We start from the raw sequence: 26352 nt of genomic DNA on the forward strand, positions 1-26352 counted from the left end.
GAGATTGTATTAAGAAGGATCCTGAGGGAATCTTTATATGCCTGAAGGTCAACTATGGCCGCTTAAATCTGGTGAGCGCATTTTGATTGTCACTTTGGGTGAAGCACTTTAATATGCACGTTGCACTTTCTGAAGCCTCGTTAACACGACCGAAGAACTCGACGGGCGAAACACATCGTTTTGCTCGTCGAGTTCCTTGTTAGGCTGTCGAGGAACTCGACAAGGCAAGTTTCTCTATTCCCGTCGAGGAAATAGAGAACTTGCTCTCTTTTTGGCTCAAGTTTCTCGACAGTTTCCTCGACGAAAATGTACACACGACCGGTTTCCTCGGCAAAAAAATATCTCCCAGCAAGTTTCTTGCCTCGTGTGTTGAAGCTTAAATCTGGAACACAGCAATCTCGCTACCAGTTCTACATTTGCAATTATTTGAACTTTTTTTTGAATCTGCGTTTTTTTGGATCTCCGTTTTTTTTTTTATATCATTTATTGGTGTTTATATGGACATTATTTACACTTGTTGTGCCCTTTTGTACATTTCTTTCACAGTTGTATTAGTCACTCACCAATTTTTGGAGGTGCACTTGTTGTAATTTTTTATTGAAAATTTATAATTTTTATTATGATTGGTGCCATTTTCCACATTTCTCTATATTCACTTACCTAAGTGAATAACATGAACATTTATGGTGAAAATCCAATCACTTGCAAGGAAAAAAAATAAAAGGGTTTTTGTTTGGAAATGATTGTGATCAATGTGAGCAAGACTTCACCTTCTTTATAAATCCATGTTAACATTCAGTTTGCAAAGTGCACTTTCTCTTCTACATTAGTAAATCAATGCTATTATTTGTGTCTTGCTCTCTGTAGCCTAGTATACATATTAGGATTATCAGACAAATTATCGTCCATTTTTTTGTTTTTTTGCATGCTAGTCTCCAGATTGAAAATTAAGTGGTTACTAAAGTACAAAAATTCTAGTATGACAGAATAAAAAATCCGAAGTGATGTAATGTATTGTATTGTATATATTTTGTATTTTCATATGAAAACGTAAATGATTTATTGAAAATGTATCAGTAATCCTGGTGATTGGTTTCCAACAACTTTAGTAGGGATGAAGTTTGGATTGGATTTACTGCTACCATGGATTTGATGCAAATGCTGTAGGCTCGAGAATTATGGTCCGAGCAAATCTATGTGCAGGGAGAATAAAAAAAAAATCATAATGCACTGAATGGCCTTTAAATTATGACCAGCAGGTTTAGGAGGGCCAAAAAGGGGGGCCGTTTGTTAAGTAAACATCCTTGCTATTAATGTCAGTACACAGAGCAGCCATAGGGGTTGATTTGATAAAACTGGAAAGTGCAAAGTCTGGTGCAGCTCTGCATAGAAAACAATCAGCTTCCATTTTTTTTTGTTTGTCAAAGCATAATTCAACAAGCTGAATTTAGAAGCTGATTGGCTACCATGCACTGCTGCACCAAATGTTGAACTCTGCAGTTTTAGTAAATCAACCCCATAATGTCAGCGAATTGGAAGCTGATTGCTAGTTGTTTGCGCAATCAACCCCTTTGCTGCCATTTTTGTTTTATTATTGGGAGACTTTTTGTCTTTTCATTTATATTGTGGTTGAACAGAAGTCAGCCGTCACTTTTAGCTGCCATAACAAACATTTTTTTGATTTTTTTTTTTCATAACAAGATAAGAAGGGGGTGTGGACAGGAGGAGCAGACATGGGAGCGATATAGAAAGAGATGTAGAGATAGAAAGGTGTTAGTGGCAAGGGGTGGGATTGGGAATTCCTAAAAGTATGGCTTGGGCAGGGGGGTTGGCAGGGGGTGAACAAATATTTGTTATTAATTAACTCAAAACAGGTTAAGCTTTTATATTTAGTAGTAATTTTGTAAAATTTGCTGTGTTTTTATCTGCTAATAATGGTTTTAGTGTATTATTTGCAAATATATTGGTTTGATAAAGATTTGCGCAACTCCCGCAGGGTCTAAAAAATCTGTAATTTTTTTTAATTCTAATGATCATGTGCTTTCAGAAAATATATGGTTTTGGGGGTCTTTCACAAATTCTGAAAGTTATAAGTGAAAAATAAAAAAGCAAAGGAAAAAGTGCAAAAATGGTCTGGCCATCTGAGTGTACAAAATGGAGCACAGGGCCTGGCAGCGAAAGGGTTAAAGGGGAAGTAAACCCATCCATAAAACAGTTTCATTTTCGGCACATGCCAGAAATGTAACACTCCCATTGGTTGTGCTCTCAACCAAACTGTCAAAACATCCAATGGCTGGTGTCATAACTGATCACACGTGCAGTATCATGGCAGTTGTAGAATAAACAGAGACAAAGATGGCAGCTTCCTTGGCTGAAAACAATAGGGAGGGGGTTAATTACACTTTAAGCCCCACTGACCCCTCTTGGTTGCAAAGAATAATCTTGTCCCCACCCCATCATAATCCATAAACCATTTATAGGGGCCCAGCATTGGAAGGTGGGTGCTGGGAAGGGGGCTACTCCATGCCATTATTAACTGTCAAATCTGATAATAAATGTGCTTAGTTTGGTCATTTAGAACTCTTGCTATCACCACAGAATCATTGGGTCATAGGGTCAACCACATTGTTTGAAATGTATGGAAATCCCAAAATATAACCATGATATATTGCAGCTTGCCAGTCCTCAAATGTGGTGCACAGATTTTTTTTTTATTTGTTTATTTTTCCATTATTTTCAGATTGTAATTCTAAAAATAACTCACTCTCTGCTTTTGGTGGCTATGCTCACACGATCCACTGTATCTATAGAAGGAGTCATCAGAATCAGCTTTATTGGTTATTATGTACAGGCATGCAAGGAATTTGTCTCAATGATAGTTACCCAGGCTGCTTTTCTGATTGGGATTACAGACATGCATTTTGCTTTTCATTTCCATTAAATGGGGAATTAGTTGTTTACAGAAGATATTTTGTAAAGAAAATAAGATTGTTTGTACCTTCAGTTAGGCTCAAAGAAAGTGACAACTGTGTTTTGGCAAAATGTTTTATTTTTTTCTCAATAAACGTGTATTGAAAATTAGAATGAATACATACAAGGTATAGTGCTGAAAATGTTCTTACTCTAAAAATTAAAACATATACAGCCACAACATCTAAGAAAAGCTACAATAAATTACTTTTTTTTATTATTGGGTTTAGATATCTTTTGACTTCAGGGTATAATTATTGAAATTCATAAATATAATATACACTATAAAAATCAAAGTCAAATATGCAATACTAATGGAAATGTACCGTACTTATGCACAATTTATTGGTGCCAAATTTTGATATTTAAAAATATGTGCAACATTTACAACATGAAAAGGAACCCCTTTTTTGAGGCTGTTCATGTGGGGGGACTTACAAACCTGGCTGACAGAAAATGCCTTCTTTTTTGAAGACTCATTGAACCACATCTGATTTTTTTAGAATTCTGATTCAATCTATTTTGCTACACAGTAATACAACACAAGGCTTCAATGTTGCCTAACCACTTTGTAACGGCTACCCATGTAGTGAGAGGGTCTCAGCCGTTGGAGAAGTCCCTTTCCCTGGCAAGCTGCGATATGCAGGTACCGCCGGTATATGCCATTGAATGCCCTTTCAAGAAACTAGACGGGCTACGATTGCAGAGTCAAGCAGGACTGATTTTTAATGGTTCACTCTGAGATTTTATACAGTATTCAAGGCACATGAACAATCAAACTGTCCCCACCCACACATCACACCGTGGGGAATCTTCAATCACCTTCTTTGAGCTAATTATAAACATTTCTTCATTACCAGAACTCAAACACAATGATCTCCTTGAATCAATCAGTCTCTAGACGTTCCGGCACCGAGATCTACTTAACATGACCTGGCCGGGCACATTCCTTTCTCAATAGAATTCAATTAACCTTTAGAACAATATACACTCACAGATCATCACGTTAGCATACACCTGTCAAGAGGCTGTTAACTGGTAATACACAACAGCGCGTCAATTAGCATTTAGCAGTGAAAAAGTCCCTCTACAATTAACCCTTTGAGCTCAGTAACCAGTCATGCAGTCCTCTGTAGGCAGAATAGTTCATAGGTCCGTTACACACTTGCCTACTAAGCACTTTCACCCCCTTCCTGCCCAGGCCAATTTTTTGGACTTTTTTTGAGACAGATAGAACTTTATTTTGGTGGTATTTAAGTGACATTTTATTTCTTTGTTTCTGTTATAAAATTTTGTAAATAAGTAGTTTTTCTCCTTCACTGATGTGCGCTGATGAGGCAGCACTGATAGGCACTGATATGCTGCACTGATGACGCGGCACTGATGGGCACTGATGAGGCTGCAGTGATATGTGGCACTGATAGGGGACACTAATTGGCACTAATATGTGGCAAAGATAGGCAGCACTGATGGGCACTGACAGGCAGCACTAGTGGACACTGATAGGCAGCACTGGTGGGCACTGTTGGGGCTGCACTGCTAATGAAGACACTGATGATCAGTGCCCTGATTATAAATATAGATGTACCTTGTGTGGATTGCCACTTATTGGCTCTCCTCTCCTCCAAAAACTGGCAAATCCTGTTTACACTGTGTTGAGAAAAAATATGAATTTAATGTGTATCCTCACAGGGTGACACTGTGGATGCACAGATAGCAGTGTGCCAACGTCCCGATAATAGATATATGAAAACTAGAAACTAAAGGAGTGGACTTTAAAGTCCACTGTTTAAACTGTGATCAGCTGTGAATGGACACGCTTTGATTGGCTCTATACCCCAATCTGTGCACAGCTGTGTCTAAAGAACAAAGCTATCACAGATCACTGCCGATATACGCCGCAGGGTGCACAAGGGAAGCTCAATCATGGGAGGGCATAAATAGATGCCCTCCTGGCAATGTGCAATCGTGCTATAGCCAATTGATAACTACAGCGCGTTCATACATTGCCAGGAGAAAGATGTTAAAGAGGTTAAATAAAACCCATTTCTTTTTTTTTTAGACTAACTTTAGACTATTCAATCATTCTTCACTGATAACTCATGAAATACCCAGCATGCTATAATTTAGGAATATACTCTACAGTATGTCAACGCATTACGATAATCCAATTGTAAAGATGAATTTAGAATTGAGAGAGTTAAAGCTAACAATAGTGAGAGCTGGCTAGCACACCTAAAATAGTTGCACAAACAAAAAAGATAATGCAGATTTTTACAGATTCTAGGCTTACTATGTATAATTTAATAGCCATTTTAGATGATTTTAAGCAACCTATGCACATGGCTCTTGAGGGTTTCCCCTGAGGCTGCTTCAGGCATACTAAAGTTGGCTAGGGCCTTGAGAAATTCAGGAACACGCTGCAGGGCATATGTCACCCAGGTGCCCTAGGAACCCTTTGGAATCCTTAAAAACAAAAAACATGCATTTTCTAGGCAAGATAACACATGGACTGGCATAGTTAGAGTGCATCTGTAACTTCTATTAGCACCAGCTAGTGAAAGATGAGACAAGATAATAGGATCACAATTACTATATACACTACTTTAATAATTACAGCTGATGAAAAATTACTCCCTGTCTTAATCTGTTGTATTGACTTTCACAACTAATATCAATGTCTTCCAAGTTAACTCTATAAAGTTGGACAAAATAGTAGCTTTAATTCACATGATTACCTTCATGTATACATTTTTGCTCAGATTTACCTTAAACTATGTAGTGCAATGGCCTGCCTAATTGGATACAATAGAAAATATGAAAAGGGAAAAAAACTGTGCTAAACCCACATAGGGAAAAAATTCCAAAAAATAAAATTAAAAAGCAGCCGGCACTCCAACAAACAAAGTATATAAAAATTGTGAACAAATAGTGCAGCGCTAAAATAAATGAACTTATAGTGACTAGTATAATAACACGAGAGCAATAGATGCTACGTGAATATATCACAACTGAATACAAAAATGTGAAAGTCCATATATATATGGTGTCCACACAAAGTGGAAATGCTTCTTCCAAATGGAAGCATGGGATGTTGTATGACCAATTGCCTGAAGGCGTCAAGGTGGACTCATCTGTTTGTTAAACAGTGGGTATGATGATCTTGTTGTCTTTCAAAGACCTGAATCAGTGTAGCAGGGTCTCCCAAGTAGGTGATGCAGTCTCGGTAGCTCCTGTGAAATGGATCTTGAGGGCTGGAGCGATTAACCAGTGGACCTTCTGCTATAAACTGGATGAGGGTCAATTTGTGTAAACTCCAAAAAATAAAGCAAAGAAAAGAGTGCTCCAAATGGTGCAGGTCAAAAAAAACACCAAAGGTTTATTAGGATAAAACAGGAAGTCATACAAAAAATGACATGCAAGATAAAAGTGATCACATGAATGGAATAAAAGCAGTATGGGGTGCTATGAAGCAAAAAACTGAAGCGTTTTGGCTCAGAAAGCCGTCACCAGGGGCATATGAGGCCCTTGTCCCCATCAACATGGGGACATGGTGCTTTGAGGGGCCACAGACCCCCAAAGCATCCTCCCAATGTTGAGGGCATGTGGCCTGGTATGGTTCAGAAGGGGGGGAGCTCTCTCGTCCCCCCTCTTTTCCTTCCGGCCTGCCAGGTTGTGTGCTCGGATAAAGGGTCTGGTATGGATTTTTGGGGGAACTCCACTCAATTTTTTTTATTTGGGGTGGAGTTCCCCTTAAAATCCATACCAGACCTGAAGGGTCTGGAATGGATATTTGGAGGGAACCCCACATAATTTTTTTGGAGGGAATCCTAAGTAACGCAGGTTTGCCGTTACATCAGAGGGGGGAGGGGTCACCCGCATATCACTGAGAAAGCCTGGGTTTTCCCTTGCGTCAGATGCGGATGGGGTCACGTGACGGGTGGCCCCGCCCTCACCTACATAAGAGCTGTCACTGCACTCCCACCGCATCATTCCCGGGGTGTCTCCGGTGGAGACAGGTGATGCTCTGCGCTGCGCACATCTCATCGCTGGATCCTGGACCTCGATGAAGAGGGGATCTTCTCATCGCTGGCCCCCGGAGAGGAGATCACTCATCGCAGGATACCAACAGCATTGGAGCGGAGACTGAGAGTGGATTACCACTGCTGGAATCTTTTATTTATTTATTTTTAATAAAAGACTTTCCCAACTGTGTTTGTGTTTTTTTTTACAATTTGTTACACTTTCTTTGTGAAATGGTAGGGGTACAGTGTACCCCATTACCAATTCTCATGGGGGGTGCGGGATCTGGGGGTCCCCTTTGTTAAAAGGGTCTTCCAGATTCTGATAAGCCCCCCGCCCGCAGACCCCCACTACCACCGGGCAAGGGTTGTGGGGATGAGGCCTTGGTGCTTTGAGGGGTCATGGACCCCCAAAGCATCCTCCCAATGTTCAGGGCATGTGGCCTGGTATGGTTCAGGAGGGGGGAAGGGCCGCTCTGTCGCCCCCCTCTCTTTTCCTGCAGCCTGCCAGGTTGCGTGCTCTGGTAAAGGGTCTGGTATGGATTTTTGGGGGGAACTCCACGCCATTTTTTTTAATTGAGGTGGAGTTTCCCTTAAAATTCATACCAGACCTGAAGGGTTTGATATGGATATTTGGGGGAACCCCACGTAGTTTTTTTTTATTTGACGCGGGGTTCCACTTAATATCCATACCAGACCTGAAGGGCCTGGTAATTGAATTTGGGGGGACCCCCAAGCATTTTTTTTATCAATGACTTTTCTCTGTATTGCTGGGAGCCGACAATTCATTATAGCTGCGAGTGGTTTTAAATGACTTTTTTTTCCTTCAGAGATGACACTTTGTGCAGGGACAGTTCTAAGCATGGGAAAAAAGTGCTACTTCACAGGCATACTATACACCCCCCCCCCCCCCCAGGTATGAAAATGTAAAGGAATATTTCACTTTTATTGTTTCACTTTAAGCATTATAAAAATCACTGCTCCCAAAAAAAATGCAATTTTTAAAACTTTTTTTGCATTAATACATGTCCCCTGGAGCAGGACCCGGGTCCCCAAACAACTTGCATATTAGCCTTTGAAACTAGCACTTTAGATTTCAAACATTCGAGTCCCATAGACTTTAACGGGGTTCTAAAGTTCACACAAACTTTTGGTCTGTTCGCAGGTTCTGGTGCAAACCGGACGGGGGGGTGTTCGGCTCATCCCTAATCGTGAATCAAAAACAATAATGATGGTTAGAAAATAAAGTTAAAACATTTTTTATCTATATAAAGATTAGTTAGCTTTTTTATCACAAAATACTGGAAACTGAAATGTTGCTAACAAGAATTTATTCAACTAAAATTTCAATGTTCATTAATTTTTCTGCAAAGTAGTTTGACGACCTGCTTCTGGTACAGAACTATAAGTATTTTTTTTGTAATGATTTTATTAAAGATTTTAACAGACAATACAGAAATATCAATATAAAAGGACACGGCTCCAACTGGAGTACAAACAATAGTTACATACCAGTGACATAGTCAATAAGGTAATCCCTGTATACAATCAACATTCTTAACATGAAAAGACATAAGGTGCTCTTCGAGATGTCGTTGCATTGCCATGTTTTTGTAAGAACTATAAGTATTTTAACATGTGTTCTAAAAGAAATCTTAAAATGTACATTACTAATATATGCAAACAAAATGAGTAATGCCTGGGAAATATTTTTGTATACTACTGGAATACATTTTTAATGAAATAATTTTGATCAGGAAAAAACAAAAAATGAAAATACTCTCTTGTTTAAAGGGGAAGCAGTTAAATGCACAATTGAAATACATATACAGTATGTTTCCTGGTTTACCAGCCAAAGTTTTGTAATATTGGCCCCTCATTCTTGTAATAACATCTTCTTGGCAGTAGGATAACTCTGGTACTTGCAGGCAGGGCCACTGACAGGCCAGTACAACTGGCCCTGTTGTACCGTGCCCTGACCAGCAGGGCGGCCCGGGGCAAGCTGAACAGTTAATTAATTAATGTTAAAAAGAAATCCTCCAGCCATGATCGATCACCAGACACAGTGACAGCCCCGCAGCACCAATCTTCCTCTCCCTCACTGTCGGCTTCCACCTGCACATACTTCTCGCCTCCAATGTGGATCCCCCACACCCTGCCCCTTGTGCAGAGCCCAGGATTGTCTGTACCAGTGCAGTGAGTAAGGGAAGTTTCAGCAGCATCGAGAACACAGGAAGTAGAAGCAGCAGTGACAGTCTGCCCAGAATTCCATCACAGACATCAGAGCTGTGCACGATTAACTAGTCCTTCTCTGCAACTGTGAGTCACCTCCTCCCCCATTGCTCGGTGTATACTGTAAACTGCTCTGTATACTGCTCTGTGTGTACTGTATACTGCTCTGTATACTGCTCTGTGTACTGTATACTGCTCTGTATACTGCTCTGTGTGTAGGGTATACTGCTCTGTATACTGCTCAGTGTGTACTGTATACTGCTCTGTATACTGCTCTGTGTGTACTGTGTACTGCTCGGTGTGTATTGTATACTGCTCTGTGTGTACTGTGTACTGCTCTGTGTGTACTGTATGTATACTGCTCTGTGTACTGCTCGATGTGTACTGTATACTGTTCTGTATACTGCTCGGTGTGTACTGTATACTACTCTGTGTACTGTATACTGCTCTGTATACTGCTCGGTGTGTACTGTATACTGCTCTGTGTACTGTATACTGCTCTGTGTACTGTGTACTGCTCTGTGTGTACTGTATACTGCTCTGTGTACTGCTCAGTGTGTACTGTATACTGCTCTGTATACTGCTCTGTATACTGCTCTGTGTACTGTATACTGCTCTGTGTACTGCTCGGGGTGTACTGTATACTGCTCTGTGTACTGCTCTCTGTGTACTGTATACTGCTCTGTGTACTGTTTGGTGTGTACTGTATACTACTCTGTATACTATATACTGCTCTGTGTACTGTATACTGCTCTGTATACTGCTCTGTGTACTGTGTACTGCTCAGTGTGTACTGCTCTGTATACTGTATACTGCTCTGTATAGTGCTCTGTGTACTGTATGCTGCTCTGTATACTGCTCTGTATACTGCTCTGTGTACTGTGTACTGCTCAGTGTGTACTGTATACTGCTCTGTATAGTGCTCTGTGTACTGTATACTGCTCTGTATACTGCTATGTAATACTGCTCTGTGTGTATTGTATACTGCTCTGTGTACTGCTCTGTGTGTACTGTATACTGCTCTGTGTACTGTTCGGTGTGTACTGTATATTGCTCTGTATACTATATACTGCTCTGTATACAGCTCTGTGTACTGTATACTGCTCTGTATACTGCTCTGTGTACTGTGTACTGCTCAGGGGGTACTGCTCCTGTATACTGTATACTGCTCTGTATAGTTCTCTGTGTACTGTATACTGCTCTGTATACTGCTCTGTGTACTGTTTACTGCTCGGTGTGTACTGTATACTGCTCTGTATAGTGTTCTGTGTACTGTATACTGCTCTGTATACTGCTATGTGTACTGTGTACTGCTCTGTGTACTGTATACTGCTCTGTATACTGCTCTGTGTACTGTGTACTGCTCGGTGTGTACTGCTCTGTATGCTGTATCCTGCTCTTTATAGTGCACTGTGTACTGTATACTGCTCTGTATACTGCTCTGTGTACTGTGAACTGCTCGGTGTGTACTATATACTGCTCTGTATAGTGCTCTGTGTACTGTATACTGCTCTGTATACTGCTATGTGTACTGTGTACTGTATACTCTGCATACTGCTCTTTATACTGTATACTGCTCTGTGTGTACTGTATACTGCTCTGTGTACTGCTCTGTATACTGCTCTGTATACTGCTCAGTGTGTACTGTATACTGCTCTGTATACTGCTCTGTGTACTGTATACTGCTCTTTATACTGCTCTGTGTACTGTGTACTGCTCGGTGTGTACCGTATACTGCTCTGTATACTGCTCGGTGTGTACTGTATACTGCGCTGTATACTGCTCGGTGTGTACGCTATACTGCTCTGTGTACTGCTCTGTGTATACTGTATACTGCTCTGTATACTGCTCTGTGTACTGTATACTGCTCTGTGTGTACTGTATACTGCTCTATGTACTGCTCTGTGTGTACTGTATACTGCTCTGTGTACTGTATACTGCTCTGTGTACTGCTCGGTGTGTACTGTGTACTGATCTGTATACTGCTCTGTATACTGTATACTGTTGTGTATACTGCTCTGTATACTGTATACTGCTGTGTATACTGCTCTGTATACTGTATACTGCTTAGTGTGTACTGCTCTGTATATTTGTTTCAATGCAGGGTCTGGGGAGAGGCCAGGGGCGGGGCCAGGGGTGAGGCTGAAGAAGGGACCAGGGGTGGAGCTGAAGGGGGCCCCATCAGGTAGGCTGTATGGGGCCCCATTATTTCTATCAGCGGCCCTGCTTGCAGGCTATATGTTACTACTTCCTAGGCCAGCTACCTGCTCCCTGATTCACTGTCCGGTGAGAAGCCTGGGTGTGGACATGGCGACATAGGAAGAGGAATTGATGAACTATGAAGAAAAAACAGCTTACTTGGGATATATGTGTATCGATTCTATGCCAGTGTAGTGTGGAGAAAATGTATAAATTATAAGATCAGCTCTACTGAATTAGAAATACTTTGTCGGGTATATGGGAAACATATTTGTATTTCTCCAGTATATTTAGATGTTTGCTCTGAGTTTTACTTTAAGTGAAGTTTTTGAAGTGTGTTATTTATCATGGATAGGAGAGACACATGGGAAAAGGAATATGAAAATGTGGGTGCCATTTTATATAACTACTGTACATTGTGGAGTAAAAATATCATTGTTAGGCAAACTCAACCAATATCCTATTAACTGAGATTCCACAACATTATCAAAAACTGAAAGTAAATGTTGTGCTGTAGACTATAGACTGTAGACTGTTGTGCTGTAGAACATGCACACTTAACTGGGAGGAGGTAGGATAATTTAAGATCATCAAAACTGTGCTTTAAGCCCTATGTCCAAAGTTAGCAAAGGTGCGAGAAACACAAAGAGAGTTACCTGTTTCACACTCACCTGCTCCATGCTTCAGCAGTGGGTCTTCTCTCCTGAATGTGGCCTCCTGGTTCTGGGTTTCACTACCACCTTCAGCATTCCTAGACCAGACTTTCTCTTGGAGGCCTAGCTTACGTGTTGCTCAGCATTTCAGAAATGCATTAACACTTTAGCTGCTGTGGCCCTTGTGCATTCCTAGTGTCTGATATAGCTGTCCCCTTGCATCCAGCACCCCTATGCAACCCTGCAAACATGGTGTTTTCTGTGATCCCTAGGTCTCCTATATTCTCCACTAGCTGAATACCCGGCGTTGCCCGGTCTTCCTATCTTAACCTTTTGGGGAGGAAAATCATAGTAATATAAATATACCCATCTTTTATATAAGGGTGTAGGTAAGGGTTAATTTAACTGTCATATATTTTTATTTGGCATATAAGTAATATGTGTACCAGGTATTATTGAAATATCTCCAGGCGTACAGAAGTTATGTGGGAACATACATTTCCCATTGATTTGCATGGGACTTTAAACAAAAACCCTGACCCTCACAAATGGGGGTAGTTAAGGGATAAATTAACTATCCTATAGTTTAAGTGGACATATAAGTAACATGTGACCAAGTGTTATCGAAATATCTACAGCCGTTTGGAAGTTATGAAGTAACATGTATTTCCCATAGAGTTGAATGGGACTTTAAAGGAAAACCCCGACCATGGCAAATGGGGGTGGGTAAGGGTTAAACCACCTATCCTATGTTTGTTGCTGACATATAAGTAACATGTGTGCCAAGTTTCATGTTAATATCTTTAGCCATTTGGACGTGATGCTGGAACATGAAGTAACATGTATTTCCCATAGAGTTGAATGGGACTTTAAAGAAAAACCCCGACCATGGCAAATGGGGGTGGGTAAGGGTTAAACCACCTATCCTATGTTTGTTGCTGACATATAAGTAACATGTGTGCCAAGTTTCATGTTAATATCTTTAGACGTTTGGACGTGATGCTGGAACATACATACATACACAGACACACACGTTGAGTTTTATATATATAGATTGCGTCTGGGTTCTCCAGTGTTCCTGCTTCCAAACATCCCTTGTGATCTCCGTACACCGCTATGATCCCTTTTTTTCTCCAGCAGTAGTTTCAGCATTTTCTGTGACCGCTTTGTACCTCTATGATTCCTAGAGCATCTACTGACCTTTGAACCCTATGGGGGTTATCCTCAAAAGAGATACTCCGACTTAACTGCTGTTCAGTCTGTGTGTAACTTTGGAAACGATCCTCAAAAGGCTTTTTCCAAAGTTACACAGAAGATCCGGCATGTGTAATTGAATTACACTGCCTAATTTTAGGATGCAGTACCGCATCCGCCGCTGGGGGCATTTCGAGTCGAAATGCCGTTGCTAGTATGCAAATTAGCACTTAAGGCGATCCACAAAGCTTTCTAGCTTCCTTTTTGCGCCGTAAGTGTTATTTTGCAAGTGTAAAATTAGGGCTCGTTTTACAAAGTGTAAAGTTAGTCACACCTTGTAAAGGCCCATTCCAGCGACGGCATTTGGTATGCTTTCCCGAGGGAGAACTCCACGTCAATTTGTAAAAAACAAAACCGGCATGGGTTCCCCCCCAGGAGCATACCAGGCCCTTAGGTCTGGTATGGGTTGTAAGGGGACCCCCCCTTACGCCGAAAAATCGACGTAGGGGGTCCCCTACAATCCATACCAGACCCGTATCCAAAGCACGCTACCCGGCCAGCCAGGAAGGGAGTGGGGACGAGCGAGCGCCCCCCCCCCCTCCTGAGCCGTGCCAGGCCGCGTGCCCTCAACATGGGGGGGTTGGGTGCTCTGGGGCAGGGGGGCGCACTGCGGGCCCCCCCACCCCAGAGCACCCTGTCCCCATGTTGATGAGGACAGGACCTCTTCCCGACAACCCTTGCCATTGGTTGTCGGGGTCTGCGGGCGGAGGCTTATCGGAATCTGGGAGTCCCCTTTAATAAGGGGGCCCCCAGATACCGGCCCCCCACCCTAAGTGAATGGATATGGGGTACATCGTACCCCTATCCATTCACCTGGAGGCAAAAAGTAAAAGTTAATAAACACACAACACAAGGCTTTTTAAAATATTTTATTATTCTGCTCCGGACGCCCCCCCTGTCTTCGTTATTAGCTCAATTACCAGGGGGGGCTTCTTCTTCCACTCTCCGGGGGTCTTCCGCTCTCCGGGGGTCTTCCGCTCTCCGGGGGGGCTTCTCCGGACTCCGGGGGGGCTTCTCCGGACTCCGGGGGGCTTCTTCCATCTTCTCCCCTCTTCCGCTCTTGACTCGGCGAACCCCGGTTCTTCTGCAGCTCTCCGGTGCCTTCTTCTTCAGCGCTGGCTGCCTGCTATGTTTGTGTGTTAGCTCGATTTCAAACAGGCAGCCGGCGCGGTCTTCTGTGGCGTCATCTTCTCTTCTGTTCTTCTGGTCTTCCGATGTTGCCTCGTCGCCTGTTGTCGCTGTAATGATGGAAGCGCGCCTTGCATCACATTTATATAGGCATCACCGTCCCATCATGCTCCGGCAGGTACCCACGTGGTGGGTGCACGTGGGTAGGCACCCACCACGTGGGTACCTACCGGAGCATGATGGGACGGTGATGCCTATATAAATGGGATGCAAGGCGCGCTTCCATCATTGCAGCGACAAGAGGCGACGAGGCAACATCGGAAGAGGGGAGAAGACCAGAAGACCCTGACGCCACAGAAGACCGCGCCGGCTGCCTGTTTGAAATCGAGCTAACACACAAACATAGCAGGCAGCCAGCGCTGAAGAAGAAGGCACCGGAGAGCTGCAGAAGAACCGGGGTTCGCCGAGTCAAGAGCGGAAGAGGGGAGAAGATGGAAGAAGCCCCCCGGAGTCCGGAGAAGCCCCCCCCGGAGAGCGGAAGACCCCCGGAGAGCGGAGAAGACCCCCGGAGAGCGGAAGAAGAAGCCCCCCCTGGTAATTGAGCTAATAACGAAGACAGGGGGGGCGTCCGGAGCAGAATAATAAAATATTTTAAAAAGCCTTGTGTTGTGTGTTTACTAAATTTTACTTTTTGCCTCCAGGTGAATGGATAGGGGTACGATGTACCCCATATCCATTCACTTAGGGTGGGGGGCCGGTATCTGGGGGCCCCCTTATTAAAGGGGACTCCCAGATTCCGATAAGCCTCCGCCCGCAGACCCCGACAACCAATGGCAAGGGTTGTCGGGAAGAGGTCCTGTCCTCATCAACATGGGGACAGGGTGCTCTGGGGTGGGGGGGCCCGCAGTGCGCCCCCCTGCCCCAGAGCACCCAACCCCCCCATGTTGAGGGCACGCGGCCTGGCACGGCTCAGGAGGGGGGGGGGGCGCTCGCTCGTCCCCACTCCCTTCCTGGCCGGCCGGGTAGCGTGCTTTGGATACGGGTCTGGTATGGATTGTAGGGGGACCCCCTACGTCAATTTTTCGGCGTGGGGGGGTCTCCTTACAACCCATGCCAGACCTAAGGGCCTGGTATGCTCCTGGGGGGGGAACCCATGCCGTTTTTTTCTTTGAAAATGGGCATGGAGTTCTCCCTCAGGAATGCATGCCGCTGTCATTTTTTTTATCCCCGACGCAACTTTAAGCCGTCGCGATCCTCAAAACTCGGCGTAACGTAACTTCGCGCATGCGCAGTACGGCCGGCGCGCATGCGCAGTACGGCCGGCGCGGGAGCGCGCCTCATTTAAATGGGACTCGCCCCATTTGAATAGGAACGCCTTGCGCCGGCGGAATTTTAGTTACACAGCCTGAAATTTCTAGATAAGTGCTTTGTGGATCAGGCACTTAGGTAGAAACTTTAAGGCAGTGTAACTTAAATTGGATTTTTTAAGTTACGTCAGGTTTTTGTGGATCTGGCCCTATGTTCCTATGATCCCAACACTTCAGTTCTTTCAGAGACTCTCATTCCTGTGTTCCTGTGATCCCATAACCCCAGAGCTCCTAGAGACTCTCACTCATGTGGTCCATGTTTCCTGCCCAGTGCCTGCTGTTTGGATAAGTCAGAGGACTGCAATTGGAGAGCCATCAGCCGAAATGTCTATCCACTCCTTGAGGTGTGCCCTGGTGTATACTAGATACTAGGTGGCGCCTTAGGCCGCGTACACACGGTCGGTCCAAACCAATGAAAACTGACTGAAGTTCAGTTTCATCGGTCCAAACCGTCCGTGTGTACAGCCCATCGGTCTTTTGTCCTTCGGACAAAAATTATAGAACTTGCTTTAAAATCGAACCGATGGACCGCTGACCGATAGGTCCAAACCGATGTTTAGTACACAAAAGCATCGGTTCAAAACCCGCGCATGCTCAGAATCAAGTTGACGCATGCTTGGAAGCATTGAACTTAATTTTTCTCTGCACGTCGTTGTGTTTTACGTCACCACGTTGGACTCGATCGTTTTTTTAACTGATGGTGTGTACGCACATCAGACCATCAGGCCACTTCCTGCCATGCCTGTTCTTAATGAATGCAGAATCATCTTTGACAATTTTCAGCTCTGCTTAATGCTGTTTCCTTTGCTGAATATGTTGAAACTCTGAGTCCTGTTCTTCCCAAGTCTAGGGTATTTTGTGTACACAGTATTCCAATTTAAGCCTACTGTTTTTTGTTTGGTAATACTTTGTCCAGCAGTGCCAAAGACACCCAAGAGACCACACTTGCTTATTAAAATGTGTCCCCTTTGACTATAATGGGGATCAAAGTGGAATTTGCAGTTCGCAAGTTTATTGTATAAATTTGCCAAACATGGAAGTGAAGCTTGGCAGATTCACTCATCTCTAGTCATCATTTAAATGTAATTGCCAGGACTGAAAGTATGATGTTTGTTGAGTAAATTGCTTTACCTAGGTGAAACGAGTTATAAAAACAGAAAATTATTATTCTAGCCATGTAGCGTATATAAAATTGTCTAATGTCATGGCTAATTCCAGTAATTTCCCTGAGGTTTGCCAAAATGTTTTTTTCCTTGGAGCACTTCTTAACAAGATAATTTGAAATCTGTCTTACTTGCTGGACTTTCTTATAGGAGTCTATAATTTGTGTCGCAACAATCATGGTATTCTAGTTGAACATTGCTTCATTCAATTGTTTGTGTTACTTCCCTCTTTCTCCTGATATTTGGGATTCATTCTGTACATATCAAATCTCCCTCTTACATGCAACTTGCACCATCAACCTCTTCCATTCTATTAATTACACTAAATTTTCCCTCGCTAAAGTTTTCAATTATTAAATAATGCAAAAGCTGAGGTCCATTATTCTAGCAACACTATTCTCAATCTGGAATAAACAAGTGGGTGACTAAAGCGCTAGCCAACAGTGAAAATTAAAAGTGACCAGTGAAAAACAAAATGCTGCTCAAATCTAAAATGTGCTAACAACAAATAAAGGTCTGAATAAAGAATGATGAGCGCAAACTGAAAATCTAAAAGTGAATATAAAGACAGTCCATAGGGGACTGATAACAATCAATAAAGATATGCAGTGAATTCAAAATTAGTGAAATAACCCAAAACTGATAATAAATCCAAAAATAAAAGTCCAAATATATAAATCAAAGTTTGGATAAATCAATCTAGTGTGCCAGTGATAAACAAAACTTCTGCACTTCGGGCATCAATGTGGACAATCTTGATAACTCTTTGCTTAGCCTGGGCTCACAGAGCGCTTACCTCAAGACACTAGGTCATGCGTGTCAACGAAATCCTCCCAAAACTGGAACAGAATCCAAACAGTGGGTAACGCGTGTTGCACGGAATCTTCCCAGTGCTGAGATAGAGTCGAGGGGCGTTCTCTGTATCCAATACCAGTATAGGTCCAGGCGCAGAGAAGTCGACTCCACAGGATAGCCACAAGGTGTATCAGGAGCAAATGTAGAAATAAAAAGCTCTCATGGTGAAGTATGCAAGCACTTTAAAATTTAATAAAGGTAAAAATGTGCTTACATTGAAAAAACGAATAAAACGCCAAACAGCGGCACTTCCAGTGGACGGTCAGGGTGTCGCGTCACTTCCGGTCACGTCTAACCTTATGCATTACGTCACGACACGTGACTTCATCAGAGGTGACCTCAATCGAAGTGCAGAAGTTTTGTTTATCACTGGCACACTAGATTGATTTATCCAAACTTTGATTTATATATTTGGACTTTTATTTTTGGATTTATTATCAGTTTTGGGTTATTTCACTAATTTTTAATTCACTGCATATCTTTATTGATTGTTATCAGTCCCCTATGGACTGTCTTTATATTCACTTTTAGATTTTCAGTTTGCGCTCATCATTCTTTATTCAGACTATTCTCAATCTGTCTTAAGCAGTTTACTTTTTTAATTACTATGTATATGAACTTAATGAGTACATCTGACTTAACTCACCTGTAATGCGGGGCTGGGGCCATCCTCATGCAAAGCTTATGTGCAGTCAGACACCAGCCCTAGGTGCGGATTGCAGGGCACCATCCTTTTTCTATATATCATTTTCTTTACCTAATTTTATGAATGTCACAAGGGGGCTGATAAGTGGTGAAAAGACCACTAAATGCAAAGACTGGGGGATTTAATACGCCTCTTATGTTTATCCCTGCAAACTGCAGATGGAGATCTTGGACACTGAATCTCATTATTTCCTGCACTGGCAGAATGACATTCAAGTATCCAAGAGTGTCTAAAAAAAATATACCGTATTTATCGGCGTATAACACGCACAGGCATATAACACGCACCCTAACTTTAAGAGGGAAGTTTCAGAAAAAAAAAATTCCACAGCCCCCTGCGTATAACACGCAGGCACAGTTTACCCTCTATTTTCAGGGTAAAAAAGTGAGTGTTATACACCAATAAATACAGTAGTTCAACGGCATTTTAACTACACAAATCTTATCTATTGCCTTCTCAAAAAAAAATTAATAAAAAATAGTACCTACTTTAGTGTCACTCATCACTTATCTCTAAGACCAGCCATACACAGTTAGAATCTCGGCCGATTCAGTAAGAACCAGACGATATCCGAACAGTTAATGGGGAAGCTGAATGTACCAAGTTGATCGTTCAATCAACTTGGGTACAACCAGCGTTCCGGATTTTCTTATAATTATCACTGTCATATCCTGGTGGGGATGGCTTCTTTGCTTGACCCCGTCCCTTCCCGCCAGGAGAAGACAACTGCTGATTCCTCTGTCAGCACTGTCTGTGTTGATGGGGGAATTGTGTGAATTTATTTTCTGCTACCCGTGGTTTCAGGAAAGAAATTTGCACCCTGCACGGCCAGCCTAAGACACATATGGGTTTTACAAAAGGCAAATAGGTTATTCACTTTTCATGGGAAATTGCACATTACAAATATTCTGCAGAGCTTAGTGAATGTAGCTAAATTTCACTTTGCAAAAAAATACCCTGCGTTGAAGAAAAAAAACAAAAAAAAATTGCTTACACGTGATTGGATGTTTGAAGGCAGGAGAGCTTTACTCATTCATTAAGCTTTGGGAAAAATCCCCTTGCAAAGTAAAATTTTCCTTGAAACGTGAACAGTCTATTTGCTTTTAGTAAATCAACCCTGTGGCCTCCCCTGATCTGAAGTCCTGTGATTTTGCTGAAGTACAGGGTTTTCTCATGCTTCCTTTCTGGTGGGGATGAGAGAAAAAGTGTCTGACAATAATTGTAGTGTAATTTTATTTAGAATCGTGTATTCATAATACTTGTGAAGTTGACGTGCTGCTAAGCTGTTTTTTTTTTTTAGATAAAACATTTACTGGTGGGTCCTGTGTCATTTGGTTAAACGTGATATTTTGAATAAAAGGAACAACGTAATGACTCTGCTCCTGGGCTAACAGTGTGTCCCTAAAAATGAACCATCAGTGGGTGCCCAGGCCCATTGCGGTTTGTCTTCAAACCAAATGGCACCCAATGTGTACATGTACAGGAGCACCACTGCTACTTACTTGTTTAATACATGGTATTCTTCTTAGAGCAATAACATACAGCTAAGCACAGGCAAGTGTCAGGCAGGAACAAAACTATGTAAAAAAAAAATAAGTAGCAGTGGTGAGGCCTTTTTTTATTTACTTATTTACTTTTATTTTTTTTAGAAAAAAAAAGATTGGTCAACATTATTGTTTTTCTTGATCACTATTCTGAATGTGACAGTAGAAGCAGAAGGAAGGGACATAGAGCAGGAAATAAAGGTACCAGTGCAGGAGATGAGATGTGTGTCCTTGCACCCACCTGTATTTCTTCTTCAGCTTACAAGAGTGGCCAGATTTTGAAAATAAAACAAGCTAATGGTCACGATAGCAGCTTCTAGCTTGTTTTAGCACTTTGATTGTCAAAAGGATACTGTTTTGTCCTTGGCAGTTGAAAGGTTAACTGAGTAATGCTAAAATCAAGACAGAAATTTACAGAAGAGGATGCAAACAAAATCTTCTAAAAAATGCTTGCATAGAGTGTAAATACTTTTTTTTTTTTTTTGCTGATCCCCATAGTGCAACATTTACAGCTATTTGTTATATTGGATAGAGCAGCTGAATTGTAGTTTGTAATCACCAAGAGAAAGCAGCAAGAACTCCAATACCACAAATATTACTGTAGCATTCCACTTATCAGTAGCAAATATAAACATTTAGCAAGGTCCTAGCATTAGTCTGTTGTCACTAACTATATTGCAAAAATGTTATAGATATATTACGTTATAGCAACAAATATCACTGTCTATGCATACAGTAATTCACTACACTCAATGTTTCACTACAATGCTAAATGCAGTAAAGGTTACATAAAATTAATTAAACAGTTATATAAACAGAACAAGATTCTATAGCAGCAAAAAATTTATAATGGCCTTGTAATCTTTTTTTTTTTTTTTTACTTGGCACATTAGGCATTTAAGTCTATGAATATTTTATAAGAGAAAATATAAAACACTGTAACCAATAAAAAAAAAAAAAGAGAGGAGAGATTAAAAATGGGGATATTTTTACAACAGTAACGGCGTAATTTTAGGCAGGCGTAGCGTATTGTAGTTACGCTACGCCGCCGCTACTTTGAGAGGCAAGTGCTGTATTCACAAAGCACGTGCCTTTAAAGTTACAGCAGCATATAGTAAATCTCCCGGTGTAAGGGCGCAGAATTCAAATGATAAAGATGTGGGCTTGTTTTATGTAAATTTGACTTGACCCCACGTAAATGCATGCGCCGTCCGTGGGGGTATCCCAGTGCGCGCGCTCGAAATTACGCCGCAAATAGTCAATGCTTTCGACCTGAACGTAATTTACGCAAAGCCCTATTCGCGAACGTTTTATGCAAATGACGTAAACGACGGAAAATTTGATGCTGGCCCGACGTCCACACTTAACATTGCGTACGCCTCATAGAGCAGGGGTAACGTTACGCCGAAAAAAGCCTTACGTAAACGACGTAAAAAAATTTGCCGAGCGGACGTACGTTTGTGGATTGGCGTATCTAGCTAATTTGCATACTCAACGCGGAAATCAACGGAAGCGCCACCTAGTGGCCATCGTAAATATGCACCTTAGATCCAATGGCGTACGCCGGAGCATCCTAGAAGTTACACAGCGTATCAATAGACTTCTTCGTGGATATGGGCCATATTATTTTACTGTTGTAAAAATATCCCCATTTATATATATATATATATATATATATATATATATATATATATATATATATATATATAAAAGAGAGAGAGAGAGAAGTTATACATTTGTACAGTGAATCAAGCCCGTATAATGTTGTTGACCTTGCCTACAGGATCTAATCTAACAAACAATATTGATGCTTTGGGAGATATAGTGCTGTCTACATTAACATCAAGAAAATACACAGTACAAAAATAGATCATACAGTTTAAATTGTGTTAAGCAGTTTTTTAATCAGTAAACTGGAAATAATTTTAACCACTTCAGGAATGGACCTTTTCACCTCCTTCTTGCCCAGGGAAATAATTAGATTTCAGCGCTGCCACACTTTGAATGCCAATTACTCATGCAACGCTGCAATTTTTTTTTTTTTTACTTTTTACACAGATCAAGCTTTCTGATATTGAATCAGAACTGGATTTTTTATAAATTGTAAAAATAAGTGCAGCGCTAAAATTATATTTACTACATATTATATTTACTACACAATTTGTCTAGTGTTGTGCTGGCAGCTATATTTTGGGGTACTAACATGGTATTTTCCCCCTTTTTTTTATTGTTATATAAACAAAAAATACTGGAAATGTTGAAAGAAAAAAAAATTGTGCAAATAAATAATCTTTCTTCAGAAATTTCAAAACTGTATTCTGCTACATTTATTTGTACCTCATGATCTAATTTATTGAGGCCCTAAAATGCCAGGACAGTAAAAATACCAACCCCTCCCCCAAAATTACCCCTTTTTTGGAAAGTAGGTAGTCTAAGGCAGGGCTCAAAATTTCAAGTCCTGAGCTACTAGCCAGGCCTCAAGAGTTACTCGCCACCAGTTGCCCCACCTAATTCATACACTGCCCTGCGCCTAATTGCACCCATTAACACGCCCTCGTAGATTATCTCATGGAATGACAATGTTTTATGCAGAATCAAGTTACAAAATTAAATATTACCAACAACAACTTTAACAAAATGGGACAGGGCACTGGGGGCAGACCAGAGGCACAGGGCACTGGGGGCAGACCAGAGGGACAGGGCACTAGAATTGGGTCTCTTCCCCATTCTCTTGCTGTCTCCTCTGCAACTCCCATCCATCCTCTCTCTCTCCCATTCATCTCATCATCAGGAGCCTGTGTGTGCGGCTCCACGCTTGCATGTCCCCACTTCCCCCTTTTATTCAGGCTGGCATAGAGGAGAGGAGCTGCAGCACAGCGGGAGGGAGTACAATCCAGCGCTGAGATCCACACAACTGCACAGCCATTGACACCATAGCACAGCGCACACTGACAGCGCACAGCACACATTGAGACCAATCTGTTCACAGTGCTCAGGCTAAACTGTTGGACACTTACATAGAGCACAAGGAGAAGAAAACTGCACAAACTAGAAGGCTGCCGCTCTCATGTCAGGGCAACTTTCAGAGAGCGCTGCACCGGAGTGGTAATTTTGGCAATCCTCCACCTCACTCATTACTTTCTTCTCTCCAGCTACATTGGTCGGGGCCCGGGGGAGGGGGGCAGGCTCAGAGAGGTCATACTGTTGGGTCCCATGGCTTAATTAATGAGAATTGTAAGGAGAGCACCTGTGTACTGCTCTGCCTGTGCGCGACTACTTTTCCTGAGCATGCACCTTTCCTCTTCGGCCGCCAATCTCATCGGGACTCTAAGTGTAGGCACAGATTGGAGGGAGATTGGTCATGCAGCCCTGTCATCACTCGCCCCCAGCTTAAATCCACTCGCCAAATGCTAGTAGGCGAGTGGAAATTTTGAGGGCTGGTCTAAGGTATTTAGTAAGAGGAATGGTGAGTTTTTTGACCCATTTTTTGGGGAAAATTAAGAAATTAGATCAAATGTGTTTTGTTTTCACATTTTATTTCTACTAATCGTGCAGGCAGGCCCGGATTTCCCACAAGGCCACCAAGGCCAGGCCTCAGGGCGGCAGGGTGCCAAGGGGCGGCAGCATCATGGAGTCCCCCGACACCCGGAACATACAGTTATTGGCGGTAAGTTGCTTTCTAGCAGGACTAAATGTAGTGTGGGGGAAATACTAAGAAATAATAATTAAATTAATAAAATAAACAAGTAATTAAAAAGTAAAGAATAAGAAAAATAATATTAAAAATAATACGAAAATTATACAATAATACGAAAGAGTAAATGACAAGCTACAAATAAAATAAAATAAAAAAGTGATTAAAAAGTAAAAAAAAAAAAAGAAACAAAAAATATTTGAACTAATCGTGCCACCCCTGCCATCCGGTTGCCATTCTCTGTTGATTTGGGGGGTGGGGGTAGTTTGGTTGGCGGGGAGGGGGTGCATTGCGGAACCTGGCCTTGGGGCGGCAGGGAGAGCAAATCCGGCCCTGCGTGCAAGTGGGTAACATCATATGTTTTGTATGAATAGAAATTATTTTACAAACACATAAACTTCAATATTTTTTGTTAAGTAAAACAGGAATGATTGCACAGAAATAAAATTAAACGCTCGATTTGCAAATGTCCCCTGCCGGGTCCAAGACTGAGAATCGAGCAATCAAACAATGCTCCGTTTTCAGAGCTCCGTCAGCAGAGAGCTAGTGACTGTCAGTCACTGCTGTCTGCTCTGCCCCCCCCACTCACTGGAGCGCTGGGCTGTGGAGGGGGTAGAAGCAGCTGGTCCAGGCTCTCAGTGGCTTGCTGAGATGCTGAGCCAGGTGCCAGTACAGGCATCTGGGTTTATCCTGACCATATGGCCATGATCTTTCCCCAGCCTGGATAGGCTCTGTAACGTCAGCTGACAGCAGGCTTCAGATGAAAATGGGTCACAGGAGTGCAGAACAAACTGCACTCCTGTGATCCACAGGAGAAGTACAGACACACAAGCTTTGGCTGTACTTGTACTTTAATTCATTTCTAGTTTACTGTTTGGCTTCAGTAATAATTTGTATATAAATATAGCGGCCTGCTACTTTCATAGCTGGTGCCGCCTTAAATTTAGAGGGTAGTCAGAGATTTAGCTACCTCTGACTGTATTGTTTTACCAAATTTGGGTCTCTGTTCCAGCCATGGCTGTACTGGGAAAGCCCGGCATTTCCCCTTGCGTCAGAAGGGAACGGGGTCACGTGACAGGTGGCCCCACCCTCAGCTACATAACAGCTGTCAGGCTAGCCGCGGTCATTCCTGGGGTGTCTCCGGTATAGTCAGCATCTTGTGCGTGTTCCTTGCTGGAGAGTGGATATCACCCATCGCTGGATACCGAGAATGGATTCCATCGCTGGAGTGGAGATTGAGAGTAGATTACATCACTGGAATCTTTTTTTTCTTTTTCTTTTTCTTTTTTTTCTTTTTAATAAAGGACTTATAAAGCTGTGTCTGTGTGGTTTTTAACAAATTGACTCTTTTTGTAAAATGATAGGGGTACAATGTGCCCCTTATCAATTAACATGGGGGGGCTGGATCTGGGGGTCCCCTTTGTTAAAGGGGGCTTCCAGATTCCGGTAAGCCCTCTGCCCGCAGACCCCCACAACCACCAGGAAAGGGTTGTGGGGATGAGGCCCTTGTCCCCATCAACATGGGGACATCCTCCCCATGTTTAGGGCATGTGGCCTGGTACGACACTCTTTTGTCCCCTGTTTGGGCTGCTGCCCCTCTGGACTATGCCAAATCCCTACTTGCTGTTAAACTGGACTCTGACCGGGTTAAACTTCCACCTACTGATGTGTCTGAGCTTCTCTAACAAATCCAGTGTTATGTGGCCTAAAGGGGTTATCTGGGTCAAGAACCCTACATTTGCTCATTCTGAGTTCTTTTTGAAGCCATAGGATACTGTTGTGCCAAGGCCAGGAGGTCCAGATCTCCACTTTTAACTTGAAAGCCACATCTGCTGTTACAGCCCCGGTAGTAGAGGTCTCATGGGAAAGGACAGTGTTCCATTTGAGCTTTGTCCTGACCCAGGGGTCATCTCTGTGATCCCTGGTGCATTTGGGAAGCTGAATGGGGTAACCTATGTGCTGGGTAGACCCAGGGGACAGGCACAGTGCAGAGCGCCCTCTATCAACAGAGGGAGAGAAGGTCCAGTCATGAAGGAATGCCCTGGCATCAAGTTACCTGCACGGACCAGGGACTCTGGCATTGGGCGGTCAGGTGTCCTTTGGTGTCCCAGCATTGGGACACAGACTGCTTTTGAGGATAAGCCTTTGGTGTTGCACCTCCTTGGAGATCTGACCAGCAGAAAACCCAGACAGTTTTGGGCCCCCGGGGGCAGGGTTCTCACCAGGCCTTCAGAAATGGACAGTGGAGTGCTCAGTCAGCTTGCAGACCCTGGTGGTGGGGCCCTAAGGAGCGTCCAGAGGCCGCTCCTTAAGGGGGGAATCTGTTAGGATTAAGTTCACCTGCTGGTGGCACTATCCTGCTCTGGGTTTGCTGCAGTTCCAGTGTCCACCAGCAGGTGTCTCCCAGGAGCCATTAGGCTGGTGTAATCAGGCTAATTAATGTTCAGCTGCCTGGGGGCTACTTAAGGCTTCTCCTCCTTTCCCCTGTTGCATCACGATTCTGGTCCCTTCCTTGCTGTTTGTTCCTGATGCCTAGCTTCATCCAGTCTGTACCTCTCTGTCTTG

This window comes from Rana temporaria, chromosome 2, assembly GCF_905171775.1.
Source record: "Rana temporaria chromosome 2, aRanTem1.1, whole genome shotgun sequence".
Taxonomy (NCBI): domain Eukaryota; kingdom Metazoa; phylum Chordata; class Amphibia; order Anura; family Ranidae; genus Rana; species Rana temporaria.